The sequence below is a fragment of the Malania oleifera genome, chromosome 8, assembly GCF_029873635.1.
Source record: "Malania oleifera isolate guangnan ecotype guangnan chromosome 8, ASM2987363v1, whole genome shotgun sequence".
NCBI lineage: Eukaryota > Viridiplantae > Streptophyta > Magnoliopsida > Santalales > Ximeniaceae > Malania > Malania oleifera.
Genome location: NC_080424.1, coordinates 7360295 through 7375953, shown reverse-complemented (window position 1 = coordinate 7375953; position 15659 = coordinate 7360295).

Below are 15659 nucleotides of genomic sequence, written 5' to 3'. Positions count from 1 at the left end.
GGGATGAATTTCAACTTGCTTCTACCAACGATCTGCTTCGGCAAATTTGGAGAGAACTTCTCCAGGAGCATCGTGGTGGCCTCAAATCGTTGATCTAGCGAACGACGGAGCCGAGATCAAAGAGAGAGGAGAGAGAAACTGTAGGGAGGAGAGAGAATGTGAAAATTTTTTATTTTTTGTATGTAAAACCGAGTTTTTGCACTATTTATAGAGCCGGATTCGTCGACGAGACACATCACCTCGTCAATGAGTCCCTCAAGAGTTTCGTTGATGAACCTTCACCCCTCGTCGATGAAATTCAGAATTGCCAAAACCCTTCTCAGTATTTTCTTGTCGACGAGACATACCCTCGTCGACGAAGTCTATTGCGCCCCCTTTCTATTCCCATTTTTCTCTCTCTTAATTATTATTTAAATACCATTATACTTCGGGTCATTACAGTATTGGTATGCTATTACAACAAAATTGGGATCTATACTGGTTATGCAAAGTATTGGAAGTGTAATATGACGGTTGTAGGGTGGGGTTTTGATATGACAGAGGCATGCCGAGTTTTGATATGGTAGCAGTATACCGGGTTGTGATATGTCATATTTTGTACTGAGTGATGAAAATGAGATTTAAATTACAATTTTCATTACTTAAATTGCATGATATGTTTTAAGAACCCTGAGGACTGGTTGTATTGAGAGCATGGTACCGTTGCTAGTTAGTTGTTTGGCCAAGTGCAGCCACACTGTAGTGGAAGTGTAGGGGGTCTTAACCGGTTGGCCTACAAAGTATTATAGTACCTTCCCTGGGTTTTAGACCAGGAAGTGGTAAGGCAATCTGACTTGGAGCTAGGATTGCAGATGCCTGCAGACATACTTGCAGAAGGTTTTGTTTGGGTTGATCACCCAAGCTAAGTCCAACCTTCCGGACGCACAACCTATCATCGGGGTTAATCATGTCATTTGTCCTAGGCGGTGTCTTCTACGCACATATGTGAATTTATGTGATAGTGTTATCTATTAATCGAACTGGTTTATACTATGGGAGTGAATATGTATTTCCAAAGGTAGAGGTGTGAGTACAATTCTGCAAATGCTATTTTTTATTAAATGGATAAATGAATATTTTTTGATTCTACTAAAACTCATGTTGGTCACACCCCGATATTAACTTAATCCGTCTTACTGAGAGGTGTCTCACCCCAATAATCGTTTTACTTTTCAGGAGGTGTCAAGGATCGTGCTGAGCGGGCTAAGGGGGCTAAGTTTAGAATATCTAGTAATAGTAGTAAGTGGTTTGTATGGACTGAGATAATTTTCTTTCATTTTTTGGTTTGTAATATGGGTATTTGGAGACCTCTTTGTATGATGGCACTTTAGAACTCTAGTAATGTATTTGAAGATGTTTAAATTATTTTCGCTGCTTTTGTATGATGATTATGGTATCAGGAATACAGATATTACTAAAGTAGCACCCCGTGTCACACCCCGAACCCGCAGATGGGTCCCAGGTGTGAAAATAGTAACCTAACCTGTCTCTGTATCAATTAAACATACATGATACAATACTGGAAGAGGGTTCGACCCCGTGGGGTACACAGAAGCCCTAAAAGAAAACATATACATTCACATCCGTACTTATCAAATACGCAGCGGAAAATATTCATTCTATCCATATAACATACCATACCAGAGTCTACACAACACTAGGATATACGTTCCCATAATTACAAAGCATACTCTGGGTGTCTACAAAAACCATCATGACCACCTGGTTACAAAACTCGTACCTATCCAGACACTAACTGTAGCTAAACGACACCCCCGCTTCCCGATGCTAGGATGTTAATTTCGGCTACTCGAAGGATCTGAAAACATTTGTATATACATTCGGGGTGAGACACCTCTCAGTAAGGATGAAAGCAGGTTATATCAGTGTGTGTCATACCAGTGTTATTTTATGTAAAACATAACACTATACCGTACGATACAATTTCGAAACATTTCCATACAGTTCTATACAGTTCCAATATTTTCACAAATCCATTCCAGTTCATACGATACCCAAACATACAGTCAGTGTCGTCACACTAGAGCAACCGATACCCTGTGATAACTGAAGCCTCATAGTGGTACGTCGCCAATATGGTGTAGCTCACACCCATCGGAGACCAACCAAAACACATGGGTGATATTTCACATCCTCAGATATAGAGTCGGACACTCTCACCCACTGTAATGAATCGATACATGGCGCAGTGTACGGTAATTAGCCGCCACATAGCTGTTTTAGCGTACGGTAATTAGAAGCCACTAGCTGATTTCACTCATGTTCCTATACTCATCAACATACAGTAATTAGCTGCCACTAGCTGTTTTACAAAATACCTGAAACAATTACATACAACCATAAATTCCACAGTTATTTGGTATACCATAAATCATATCGTTTTCCAATTCAAGCATACAATTTTATATGAATATGGATACGGTCATCTCAATAATACAGTTTAAACACAACGTACAGTTTTCCAATCAAAGTAGAGATGATACCCGAAAATCCCAATTTTCCCAAAAACTGTAACCCGAAAGTCTCGCATTTTTACCCTATAGATTTCCCTAAATAAATAGTCAAAACATACATACAATCGTAACCTACAGGTTTACCGATCCCGATTTCAAAAAATAAACTATAAACAGAATATCCTTACCTTAACCTGAAACCGAGCCACGAACTCTTCGACTCCCTAAACTACGAACCGAGAAACCAAAACCTAAACAACGCAAAACAATACTTCCTTACAACTCATACTACTACACATATTGTGAAACAGAAATGGAAATCGAGCCTTACCTCGATTTTGAACCAAAACCCAAAACTACTCAAAATGAGATTCCGACCCACTATTCACGAAGAGAATCTTGCCCTGATCTATGCGTTAACGTCGGATTTATGATTCAAGCAACGAACGGTGAAGAAATCTAGAGAGAGAGCGATCTTCAAGTTCTAGAGAGAGAGGGAGAGGATATTTTGAGATTACTTAGCTTGAAAGTAAGGGAAACTGATATTTATAGCCCTTGACTCAACCGTCCTCGTCGACGAAATAAAGTCCTCGTCGACGAGTTGCTGAAGACACCTCATCGACAATATGGTGACCTCGTTGATGAGCTTGAGATTCCCGGGTTCTCGAAATATCTTAGCTTCTCCTCGTCGACGAGCGTCTGAATTTCGTCGACGAGCAGAATATGGACTTCATCAACGAACTCTAGCTTCGTCGATGAACTATGCTCAATTACCAATTTACCCTTATTTTATATAATTAATCCATATATCACGGTTCGGGTTTTTACAACCTCCCCTCCTTATAAAAATTTTGTCCTTGAAATTTGCAATCTCTTATTATGAACTCATTTATACTACCGAATACATATACACTCTACAAAGAAGTGGCGGCTTTTTATACGTAGCCCCGTCATAATACATACATACATACATTCCCTCACTTATGGCAAAGGAATACCGTGATTACATACATACACGAGCTCAGGAGCTCACAATAAAACTGGACTCTCCTAGAGACTAACCATACGATACTAATACGATAACAGAGTACTACATACATACATACATACCCATGCCAACCCTGCTATCTAACTACTACTCAAAACAACTGCGGATACTTTCGACATATTTTCGCTTCTAATTCCCAAGAAGCTTCTTCAACTACGTGATTTTTCCACAAAACCTTCACTAACGGTATCTCCTTGGTACGTAACTTCTGAACTTTTCGGTCCAAAATCTGAACTGGTACCTCCTCATATGCCAAAGCATCCCCAAGTTCCAAGGACTCGTAACTAATAATATGTGATGGATCCAATATGTACCTCCTCAACATGGATAAATGAAATACATCATGGATCCTCGAGAGCGTAGGGGGTAGTGTAATTCGCCACTAGACCCACTCATTCTAAAATCTCGAATAGTCCGATATACCTCGGGCTTAGCTTACCCTTCCTCCCGAATCTCATCACTCCTCTCATCGGAGCGATTCTCAGAAATACCCTATCCCCCACCTTGAACTCTAGTTCACAACGGCGAACATCTACGTAGCTCTTCTGCTGACTCTAAGCCGATTTAATCCTATCCCGGATCAAACCTACCAATACAGAGGAGATCGAAACCTCCAACCATACAAAGCATCGAATGGTGCCATCCCGATACTAGCCTAGAAACTATTGTTATAGGTAAACTTTACCAATGGCATAAGCTGTATCCAGCTACCACCGAAGTCGAACACACAAGCCCGCAACATATCTTCCAAAATCTGTACTGTCCTCTCCGACTATCCATCAGTCTGGGGGTGGAACGCTATACTGAAAGTAAGCTTTGTCCCTAATGTTTCCTGCAAGCTCTTCCAAAATCAAGAAGTAAACCTCGGGTCTTGATCTGAAACAATGGACACCGGTACCCCGTGCATTCTTACTATCTTATGCACGTACAAGTCTGCTAGCCTACTCAAAGGGTAGCTAACCTTCATCAGTACAAAGTGAGCAGATTTTGTCAAGCTATCCATGATTACCCAGATAGCATTCTGCCCATGAAGCGCTGGCAGTAATCCGGTAACAAAGTCCATGGAAATGTGCTCCCATTTCCACACCGGAATAGCTAAGGGATGTAACGGCCTTACCGGCCTCTGATGCTTAGCTTTCACCTGTAGACACGTCAGACACTGCTCCACGAACCGGACAATATCCCTCTTCATACCACTCCACTAGAAGAACTCGAGCAAATCCCAATACATCTTCTTGCTGCCCGGATGTACCGTATACAATGAATGACGTGCCTCCTCTAGAATCGTCCTTCTGATCCCATCGTTGTTTGGAACACACAGCCTGATCCCAAACCTCAACACACCTCTCTCAGAGATGTTAAAATCCGTAGCCAATCCCTGCTGTACTTTCTCCACAGTCTCAACCAACTCCGCATCCCTAGCTTATGCGGCTTTAATATGCTTAAACAAAGTCGGCTAGATCACCAAGCTAGCAATGAAAGCCTGATGATCACCAACCACTAACTCTAAGCCAAGGCTTTCCAAATCCCGTATGATATGATGCTTAGCTATAACTGCAGACACTGCCGCATGCTCTGACTTATGACTCAACGCGTTAGCTACCACATTAACTTTCCCCAGGTGATAACTGATTGTATAATCGTAGTCTTTGATAAACTTCAGCCACCGCCTTTGCCTCATATTCAACTCCTTCTGGGTGAAAAAGTACCTGAGGCTTTTGTGGTCAGTGAAAATCTCACACTGAACACCGTACAGGTAGTGTCGCCAAATCTTTAGCGCATAAACTACAACGGCCAATTCCAGATCATGCGTAGGGTAATTTCTTCTCATACTCCTTAAGTTGCCAAGAAGCATAAGCAATTACCTTACCCTGTAGCATAAGTACACATCCCAAACCTTTCAGTGACACGTCGCTATAGATCACAAAACCGTCATTCCTCGAAGGAATGGTCAAGATCAGAGCAATAACCAATTGTTGTTTCAGCTCCTGGAAACACTGCTCGCAATCCTTAGTCTAATGAAACTTCACACCCTTCCTGGTCAGTCATGTTAGAGGCCCAGACAATTTAGAGAATCCTTCTACGAACCGACGATAATAACCTGCCAGTCCCAGAAAACTGTGAACCTTCTACACACTCTTCAGTTTCGTCCAGTCAACCACAACTTCAATCTTGCTAGGATCAATAGAGATACCGCCCTTAGACACCATATGGCCTCAGAATGCAACCTAATTCAACCAGAACTCATACTTCTTCAGCTTGGCATGCAGCTTCCTCTCTCGCAGAATCTATAGCACCAACCTCAAATGGTTTTCATGCTTTTTCGGACTCCTTGAGTATACTAGAATGTCATTGATGAACACCACAACAAACTGGTCTAGGTACTCATGGAAAACCCTGTTCATCATATCCATGAACACTGTCAGAGCATTCGTCAGCCCAAAAGGCATGACAAAGAACTCATAGTGGCCATATCTGGTTCGGAAAGTAGTCTTCGCAACATCCTCATATCGAAACCTCACCTGATGATACCTTGACCACAGGTCGATCTTCAAAAATACCCGCGTTCCCTATAGCTGGTCAAACAGATCATTAATACGAGGCAACGAGTAATGATTCTTCACAGGCATATTGTTAATCTCATGATAATCAATGCACATACGCATCGACCCGTAATTCTTCTTCACAAATAAAACTGGAGCTCCTCAGGGCAATATACTAGGTCGAATAAAACCCTGGTCCAGTAGTCCCTGCAATTGCTCCTTCAACTCCCGAAGTTCTACTGGAGCCATCCGGTACGGAGCTTTAGAGATCGGTGCCTTGCCAGGCAACGACTCTTTCGCAAACTCCACCTCACGATCCGGAGGTAAACTGGGTAAATCTTTTGGAAACACATCCGGAAACTCGTTGACCACTTGAATATCCTCAAGCCTTAACTCCTCCCGCGATGGTTCCTTCACGCAAGCTAGGTACCCCTAACATCCGTCTAAGAATAGCCTCCTTGCCTGTAATGCCGATAGAATCTGTGGCGTCAAAAGCACACATGATCCCACGAACTCATACTCCTGCTTCCCAGGAGGTCTAAACACTACTACCTTCCTCTGACAATCAATCACCGCATAACTAGAGAATAGCCAATCCATCCCCAGTATGACATCGAAACCAGACATGTCGTATACTACAAGATTCGTCGGTAGTAGCCTCCCTTGAATTACCACTGGGCAGTTTCCTAACATCTTACTACAAATCGTTATACTCCTAGTCAGCGTAGCCACAAACAACCTCTCATCCATCATTCGGGTTTCAACTTCACACAACTTCACAAAACTAGTAGATACAAACGAATGGGTTGCTCCCGAATCAAATAAAATGACAGCTCTATTCGAAAGCAGTAACATGGTACCTGTCACCACGTTCCCAGCGTGTTTCGTATCTGTTGGAGTAAGTGAATATACCCTCGCCGGAGCCGTGGTTGCCTGGTAGTTCCCTTGAGGCATCTGATTACTCCCACGGTTCTGGCTCTATGCAAGCGTATCTCTCCTCGGTGCCTGATAGCTCCATGACATATGGCCCGACTTGCCACAGTTGTAGCGATTACCCTAAAAAGGCTGACATTCGCCATCGTGCCAATTACGACACTTGGCATACGGTGTGGAGGATGGATCCCCCTGAGAATTCTACCGCTCGGTGTTCTTTTGATAACCTGAACTGTAATTCTTCTTCTTCTTCCATTATCCCTATCGAGAACCAGCCTGAGACCTAGAAGATACTGGTTTCTTTCTCTGTTCCTGCACCACCTTGTCCCCCCAGAGGTTGGTCTTAACTATGGTGGCTTTATCCGCTAAAACAGAGAACTCGCGAATCTGCAACATCCCCACACGCAGGCAGATGTCTTTCCTTGGACCTCTCTTAAATCTCCGAGCCTTCTCGTACTCGTTCAGGACCAAGTACAACACGAATCGAGATAACTCGATATATCTGGCTATATATCTCTGCACCACCAGGGTACCCTGCATCAGGCCCGAGAACTCATTGGCCTTCGCATCGCGAGTGGAATCCAGGAAGTGTCTCTCAAAGAATACCTCCTTGAAGCGGCCCCATGTCATACCCGATGGACCGACTCTCTGCTTCTCAAGCAGACTCACTGCAATCCACCAATGCTTAGCCTCTCTAGACAGCTGGAAAGTAGCGTAAAGGACTTTCTGCCTATCTGTGAGTGGAGGACTTCCAGAATCCTCTTGGTCTTCTCAACCCAGTCCTCTTCCATAAACGGATCAGGTCCTCCCGCAAATGTCGAAGGGTGCATACGTGTGAACCTCTTGATGGTACATCCTGCATCGGTAGGAGAGCTCTCGCGTCTCCCAACGCTGCGCCCGATCTCTCGCATAACCTGCCTTGTTAAACCTCGTGGCACGGAAGGAGACTCATCACTCGTAGTCCTCTCGAAGCCACTATTCAAGTTGTTATCCTTAGGCTCTATTCCGAAAATAAAATAAGATTTAGTTAGAATCCCTACATTGTACACAGCTAACACAATCATTAGAACTAGTCATGTCAACTACCACTCTAATGGGTCTAGGTCTGTCCTATCACGCTGACATGAATCTGTCAATGGTTTGCCGTGATCTTTCTAAAATCGTCATTCTAGGAAGAACACAGAACACCGCCAATGAGTCCCCGTCTAGCAACGACATAATCCTCGACCTACTCTACCCTTTTCCTACATCCTATACTTTGGTATGTACACATAAATACATCTAACCAAGTCTATAAGACCTAACAACCTAGTTAGCTTTGATACCAAACTGTCATGCCCCGAACCAGTAGATGGGTCTCAAGTGTAAAAATAGTAACCAAACTTGTGTCTGTAGCAGTTAAACATACATGATACAATATTGGAAGAGGGTCCTACCCCATGGGGTATATGGAAGCCCTAAAAGAAAACATATGTATACACATCCGTACTTATCAAATACGCAGCGAAAAATATTCATTCTATCCATATAACATACCATACCAGAGTCTACAAAACATACTCCGGGTGTCTACAAAAACCATCACGACCACCCGGTTACAAAACTCGTACCTGTCCAGACACTAACTGTAGCTAAACGACACCCCCGCTTCCGGATGCTAGGATGTTAGTTTCGGCTACCCGAAGGACCTGAAAACATTTGTATATACATTCGGGGTGAGACACCTCTCAATAAGGAAGAAAGCAAGTTATATTAGTGTGTGGCATACCAATGTTATTTTACGTAAAACATAACACTATACAATACGATACAATTTCGAAACATTTCCATACAGTTCTATACAATTCCAATATTTTTACAAATCCATTCCAGTACATACAGTACCCAAATCATATCATTTGGTATACCATAAATCATATTAGCCGCCACTAGATGTTTTACAAAACACCTGGAACAATTGCATACAACCATACATTCCACACTTATTTGGTATACCATAAATCATATCGTTTTTAAATTCAAGCATACAATTTTATACAAATATGGATACAGTCATCTCAATGATATAGTTTAAACACAACATACAATTTTCTAATCAAAGTAGAGATAATACCCGAAAATCCTAATTTTCCCAAAAACTATAACTCGAAAATCCCGCATTTTTACCTGATAGGTTTCCCCAAATAAGTAGTCAAAACATACATACAATCGTAACCTATAGGTTTACTGATCTCGATTTCAAAAAATAAACTGATATAAACAGAATCCTCTTACCTTATCCCGAAACCGGGCCATGAACTCTACAACTCCCAAAACTATGAATCAAGACACCAAAACCTAAACAACGTAGAAAAATACTTCCTTACAACTCGTACTACTACACATATTTCGAAATAGAAACAGAAACCGAGCCTTACCTTGATTTTGGACCAAAACCCGAAATTAATCAAAACGAGATTTCGACCCACTATTGACGAAGAGAATCTTGCCCTGCTCTACACGGTAACATCGGATTTATCATTCATACAACGAATGACAAAGAAATCTAGAGAGAGAGCGATCTTCAAGTTCTAGAGAGAGAGGGAGATGATATTTTGAGATTACTTAGCTTGAAAGTAATGGAAATTGATATTTATTGCCCTTGACTCGGCCATCCTCGTCGACGAAATGGCGTCCCCGTCGAAGAGTCACTGAAGACACCTCATTGATGAGACGGTGACCTCGTCGACGAGCTTGAGTTTCCCGGTTTCCCGAAATCTCTTGACTTCTCCTTGTCGACAAGCCTCTGAATTTTGTTGATGAACTCTGCTCAATTATCAATTTACCCTTCTTTTATATAATTAATCCATATATCACGGTTCGGATTCTTACACCCCAAGCCCAACGTGGCTGGTCGGGGCGTTACAGGAGGAGTCTAGTACTCCGAATATTTCAACCTCAAATGGTTAAGAATAGGTAAATCATGGCCTAATAACATTACTCGATGAAGAGGTATAAGATTCATCTTCTACCTTAATTAATGATTCAATTAATGATGCTCATGTTGAATCATGCAATATATCATGTGATGAATCATCTCATTGCCTTAGTGATAGTTTTTTAAACAATTCATGCATTGATTCATACGATAATTATTGTGACAATTTCTGTGATGAATCATGTGTTGAATTATGTGATGAAAGCATACCCTTGTATAGAGAACTAGAAAAAAGTTTCATTTAAAATACATAAGTTTCTGGTTAGGATGTCTAAGGAGAAAACACTTTTGAAAAATGCAAATAAAAGGTTGGCAAAACAATTAGAATGTCTAAAAGAATATCATGTCATCCTAGAAAAGAAAAATATTGAGGAGGTTATTAAAATCACTTGCTTGGAGGGAAAAATAGAAAATCATTCTGGAATAATTTCCAAGGTTATAAATGAGAAAAATAGTTCAAATAAATCCGTAAGAGTTAGAAGAAATACTTCTTTCCAAAAGAATTCATCTTTTAAATCCCATGGTCATAACAACTTTTATGCCTCATCAAGTATAAATAGGTTTTAATAAGCAATATCTTTCACATAAAAACACAACCTGCTTATACTATAAAAAGAAAGGGCACATTAGATTCTCTTGTCTATTTAGAGGTGTCAGAGGCAAAGATAGGAAAATGATATGGGCAGTCAGGAAAGCTAACCCCTTTAAACCAAAGGAAGAATGAATTCCAATAGGAATTACATAATTGTTTAATTCTTCCTTAGATCTTAGGCTTAGTTATAAGGGGTAGTGATGACTAAAGGCTTGGGAAGTGGTGTGTGCCTAAAATGTCAAAACTTAGTATATGCTTTCACTATACACTATGGTTATACTAAAAATCTTAGAGAATCGAGCCAATATGAAATCACAAGTTAAATGTCTAATCTAATCACTTAACACATATATCTTGATTGGTTAAAACATCGAAATATTGGCTATAACATGCTAACTTTGAATTGAAAAAGAATGTGTCAATCTCTGCTTGAATGGGATGTTGGTCTCCACACAATCCACCTCATTCCTCTAAAATGTTCAAATTAAAGGATAAGGGCTTAACTGAGTAAAATATCTGGAACCTTGTACTTTTGAGATGAATAGAATTATTCATCATGTCCTGAATAATATCTCAGAAGCATGCTAGAGTAAAATCCTCTTCCAAATGGACGACTATTATTTACTTGTTAAATATTTCTAAATGCTTAACTCATACTAGAATATGAAAATCCAAAAGTTAAGCGTAGTCTATCCATGGCCCAAGGCTAAAAGCCTTGATCAAAATTTAGTCATCACTCTGGCCATAAACACTAATCATCATAAATTTCTATTCTGCTAGTGCTTATCTAAAGACATCCTATTATAATCAAATTAGGGACATTCACTAAGGGATTCAAGCTGTTCATCGAGTCAAAATTAAACATTCCCTTTCTGCTTAACATGTAAATTTGAAGCCTTCTCCTCCATAGGAAATCTCTACCAAACCACGATCATATCTGGTAAAGATTCATCCTTTCATTAGTTCGTATCCTTGCTCAAAATTGTGATCATATTTAAAGGATACCTTCCATTTGTGGTTAATCATAAACGACCAAAGGGCATTGTTTAAGAAAGTTCATATAGTCATAAGTGCTCTTTGTCTAAGCTATTAGGACATATTCGCTAGTACAAAAATATTTTGAATATTGTCCACTTGTAATCTCTCCTAAATACTCTTCTGAACTCAATAGTGAATTAATTTTAAGAGTATTTATGTGCAACCCTTTCATAAGCTCTCAAATAAAAATTCAAATCATTTAGAGCTTCATTTCCTTAGAATGGTGTTAAATGGCTAAGAAGATTGTTATAAGTTTTAATCTATTTAAAGGTATAAATTTTAAAGAAACCTATGTACAACTAATTGAAAGCCATTCAAATTTGAGCCTCTCACGTGTTAAGATTCATAAGAAAATAGGCATAATAGGTTTATGACCCTGAAGAAATATTCCTTGTGACTTTTTGGTCCTCTAAGCCGAAACATTCAAAGCTAAGCATAAATCATTGAAAACTTAGGGCACTTGGCTAAAAATTTGAAGGATGAAAAGAAAAAGGCATAAGATAGTGATGAGTAAAGTGCATACTGAGGGGGAGCATTTCTCTTTATAATTTATGGCTATATAAAATAAATGTCCTCATGATCATATTTTATGACCATATGCCTTTATAAGAACAACATTGCAACTTACTATCCATAATCTAATAAATGTTAAATTTCTTTGATGGATGATAATTTTTTGTTATAGCGTGAACTGTCATTGGGCCATACTGAATATACTGAATTAATTAACTATACTTGCATGCTTGAACTAGAACGCTATCTCCATGACTGATGCAAAATTTTGAGTATTGCATGCTGGTAGTAAATTTAGGTTGTTGCATGTTTTGGTTGGAACATCATCCGCATGGATGATGCAGACTTTGTGAAATGCATGCTATAGAAACAACCAGGCCCTTTGTGCATGCTCGTGTGAACTGCATAACTTCTATTGCATGATTATTTGAGTATAACTTTGATTGACTATCAAGTGCTGAAAGAAATGCAATATGCAGCAAGTATGTGCTGAATGTTTATAACAAGTTGCATGTTGGACCTTATTATGAAGGATAATTGTTTGTTAAATGCTTTTTCAATTGAACCTTATCCTTGATTGACTATGCATGCATGCGAACATTGAGGTGAGCGTGAGCTCCATTCTTAGAATAAGTTAAGATTCTTGAGGACTCATATGCATAATGTTTTGCTTTTTGAATATTAATCCCGCTTTTATGGCTTCATGTTTAGATATGGATTGTTCTTGGTTATGTGCACTATATCATGCCTTAATATTTATTTTATGATGCACTTGCGTTCTATGGGAATGATTATATTGGTTGCATAATAGAAATGAATTAGTCAATATCCAATATAATTGCTCTAAAAGATTAAAAAATGATTGCTTATATACTGAGTTGCATACTTAATGAAATTAATCTTGAATTAGTATAAGCAATTTATGTCATCTAAGCTGGTAGTCAACTCTAAGTGTGATCACCCTTCTTTCGGCTTAGATCCATTGCTCACTGTGGCATATGTGTTTCAAAGCATAATGATTTGTTAGCTCATAGTAAATTTTAAATGAAAATATGTTGCTCATAGCCATATGATCCTGCATTGAATTTTTTGATTTTTTTGGGTCTATGTGGTTGATTTTTCTGATTATATTTTGGAATGCTCTTAAATGCTTAACCAGAAAAATGAAGCTTGCATGTGTTAAAGTTTCTTTTTCGGCAAACATAGTCCCCTGTACTTTTTGAAACTATCAAAAGGGGAAATATTTTTTAAAATGAAATGTTTTATGGCAAGAAGTATTTTTACTAAAACAAATCTGATCTCTTGCCTATATGACTAAATGCTTTCATGACATGTGCTATTTTTCATTTTATTTTTGTGTCATGAAGTTTAAAAACATTAAAATTCTTTAAAAGGACATTGCATGACTAGTTCGTTGATCATATAAAAATACATGCTAAATAGTTAGACCAATTTTATGCTCAAACCTACACCTGCTATCATAAGCCTTATGCTTTGAACTTCAAATTTTTACAGGTCTTATGTAATATTTGAATTGAAATGGTTTGTGGATAGTTTTGGTCTGACAATGTTTAACATGTGCTTTTGGTATGGAACTATTTTCTATGCCCAGTTTTTGAATTAAAAAGGGGGAGTTTCTCTTTTAGCTAAGAAATTCTTTTAAGGCTCAAATAGTTTCATACTTAACTTACTGTTTTGCTAATGCCAAAAGGGGGAGAAATGTTTGAGCAAAATGTTGCTAATCTTTTTATACTCCCTGCATTTAAAATTTTTTATAGGACAAATATCTGAGCTGCAAGCATCTGAGTTTTAATGCTAAAACTTAATGCATGATACTTAAAACGTCTTCTTTCTTGATATGCTTGAGTTATACTGTTCATTTTTTAAATTATGCATATTGTAAAGGAGAGCTTTCTTAGGTTGAACCCATTTGGCTCTTGTATGTTCGCCGTCATAAAAAAAGGGGAGATTATTGACTTTTTGAGTCTGATCTCGTTTTGACAATGACAAACCACTTGTATGTTATGTGTGCATTTAGTATTTGATCAGGTTCATAATTTAGTACATATATAAGGTAAAGGGGAAATGAAAGCCAGTAAGGGACTTAAAGCACATACAGCTTGGCATATTCCATGGAAAAGTGAAGAGAAAAAGAAGAAGAAGACATATATTTTTATTTGTAAATACATTTAGATTTAATTGTAATATTGCATATCTTGCATGATATAATCTAATGCTCAATAGACCATAAACTGACCCTAGGGAACCATACCTTTCATGAAAAACCTTTCACATAAATTGCTAAACTTATACAAAGATTTTAAGATGGTTTCGAAAACAAATCAGGGCTAAAAATCAGTTTTTCATTGAGCCCGGTCGACCAACCAGTCAAATTGGCCAGGTTTGTATATACCTACTCGATCGACCAGTGTATGCCTAATAAGCCCCAGCCGACCGGCCAGACCTTTGGCCATAATTGAATATCACCAGTCAACCGGCCCTTTAAGAGCATGATAAGCCCAGTTGACCAGCCAGACAAAATGACTTGTTTTATAGCCCCAGCTAACTGACCCAAAAATACTTGTTGATGCCCAGTTGACCGGCCTGATGTTCCAGTAAACCGGATATTGAGCCCCAATCGACCGAACCTCGGTGATTTGAAAATTGCCTAAGGCCAGTCGACTGGAGCAAGTGCTAGATGACTGGACCTCTCGGGTTTAGGCAAATTTGAGTTCTTAATGGTCGAAAAATTGAAATTAAAATATTATTTTACTCCCCAATGATCAGAAAACAGTCATATTTTGAAAAACTCTATAAATACCTTATCCATTGCTTTTAAAATGGTTGTTGAGCATATTGATTTATACTCTTTCTTTTGTGGGCATTTTATTTCAAAATCAAAGCTTTTTTTTTTTTTTAACTCTTTTATTGTTAAAATATATTGAACAGCATAAATTCTAGTTTTCTCCTACACCTTCTCTTGAAAATACTTGGTGGAGAAATCTTTTATTGAGCTTAAATTCTTGAGTGTGTTTTTCACTCATCCTTTCAAAAATAAGAGCATATTTACTCTATTATATTCTTCTTCTCTTGTTTTGAAAAATCTTTTTAAGAGCATATTTATTGTTTCTCCTGCTTATTTTTCTTGATTCATATTTTTTTGGAGAAACCATTTTGTAGTTAGTGAAACTTTGAGCATATCCATTGCAAGGTTCAAGAACTCATATTTTTATTGCAAAAATTATTTTAAACTAAACCCTAACCTCTCCTACATTCATCTTGAAAAATATTTTTTTGGGAGAAATCTTTATTGGGTTTAAATCTTTGAAGTATCTATCATATACATTTTATTCAAAGATTGCACAAGTTTTATTGAGCAAAAATACACATACTCTATTGAGTTTTAATTCATATCTTATGAGAGTGTATTGGATTCAAAATTGTACACATTAGCTTTTTGAGAAGCATTCTCTTGTACGCAAATTATTTTTATCATCTTCGT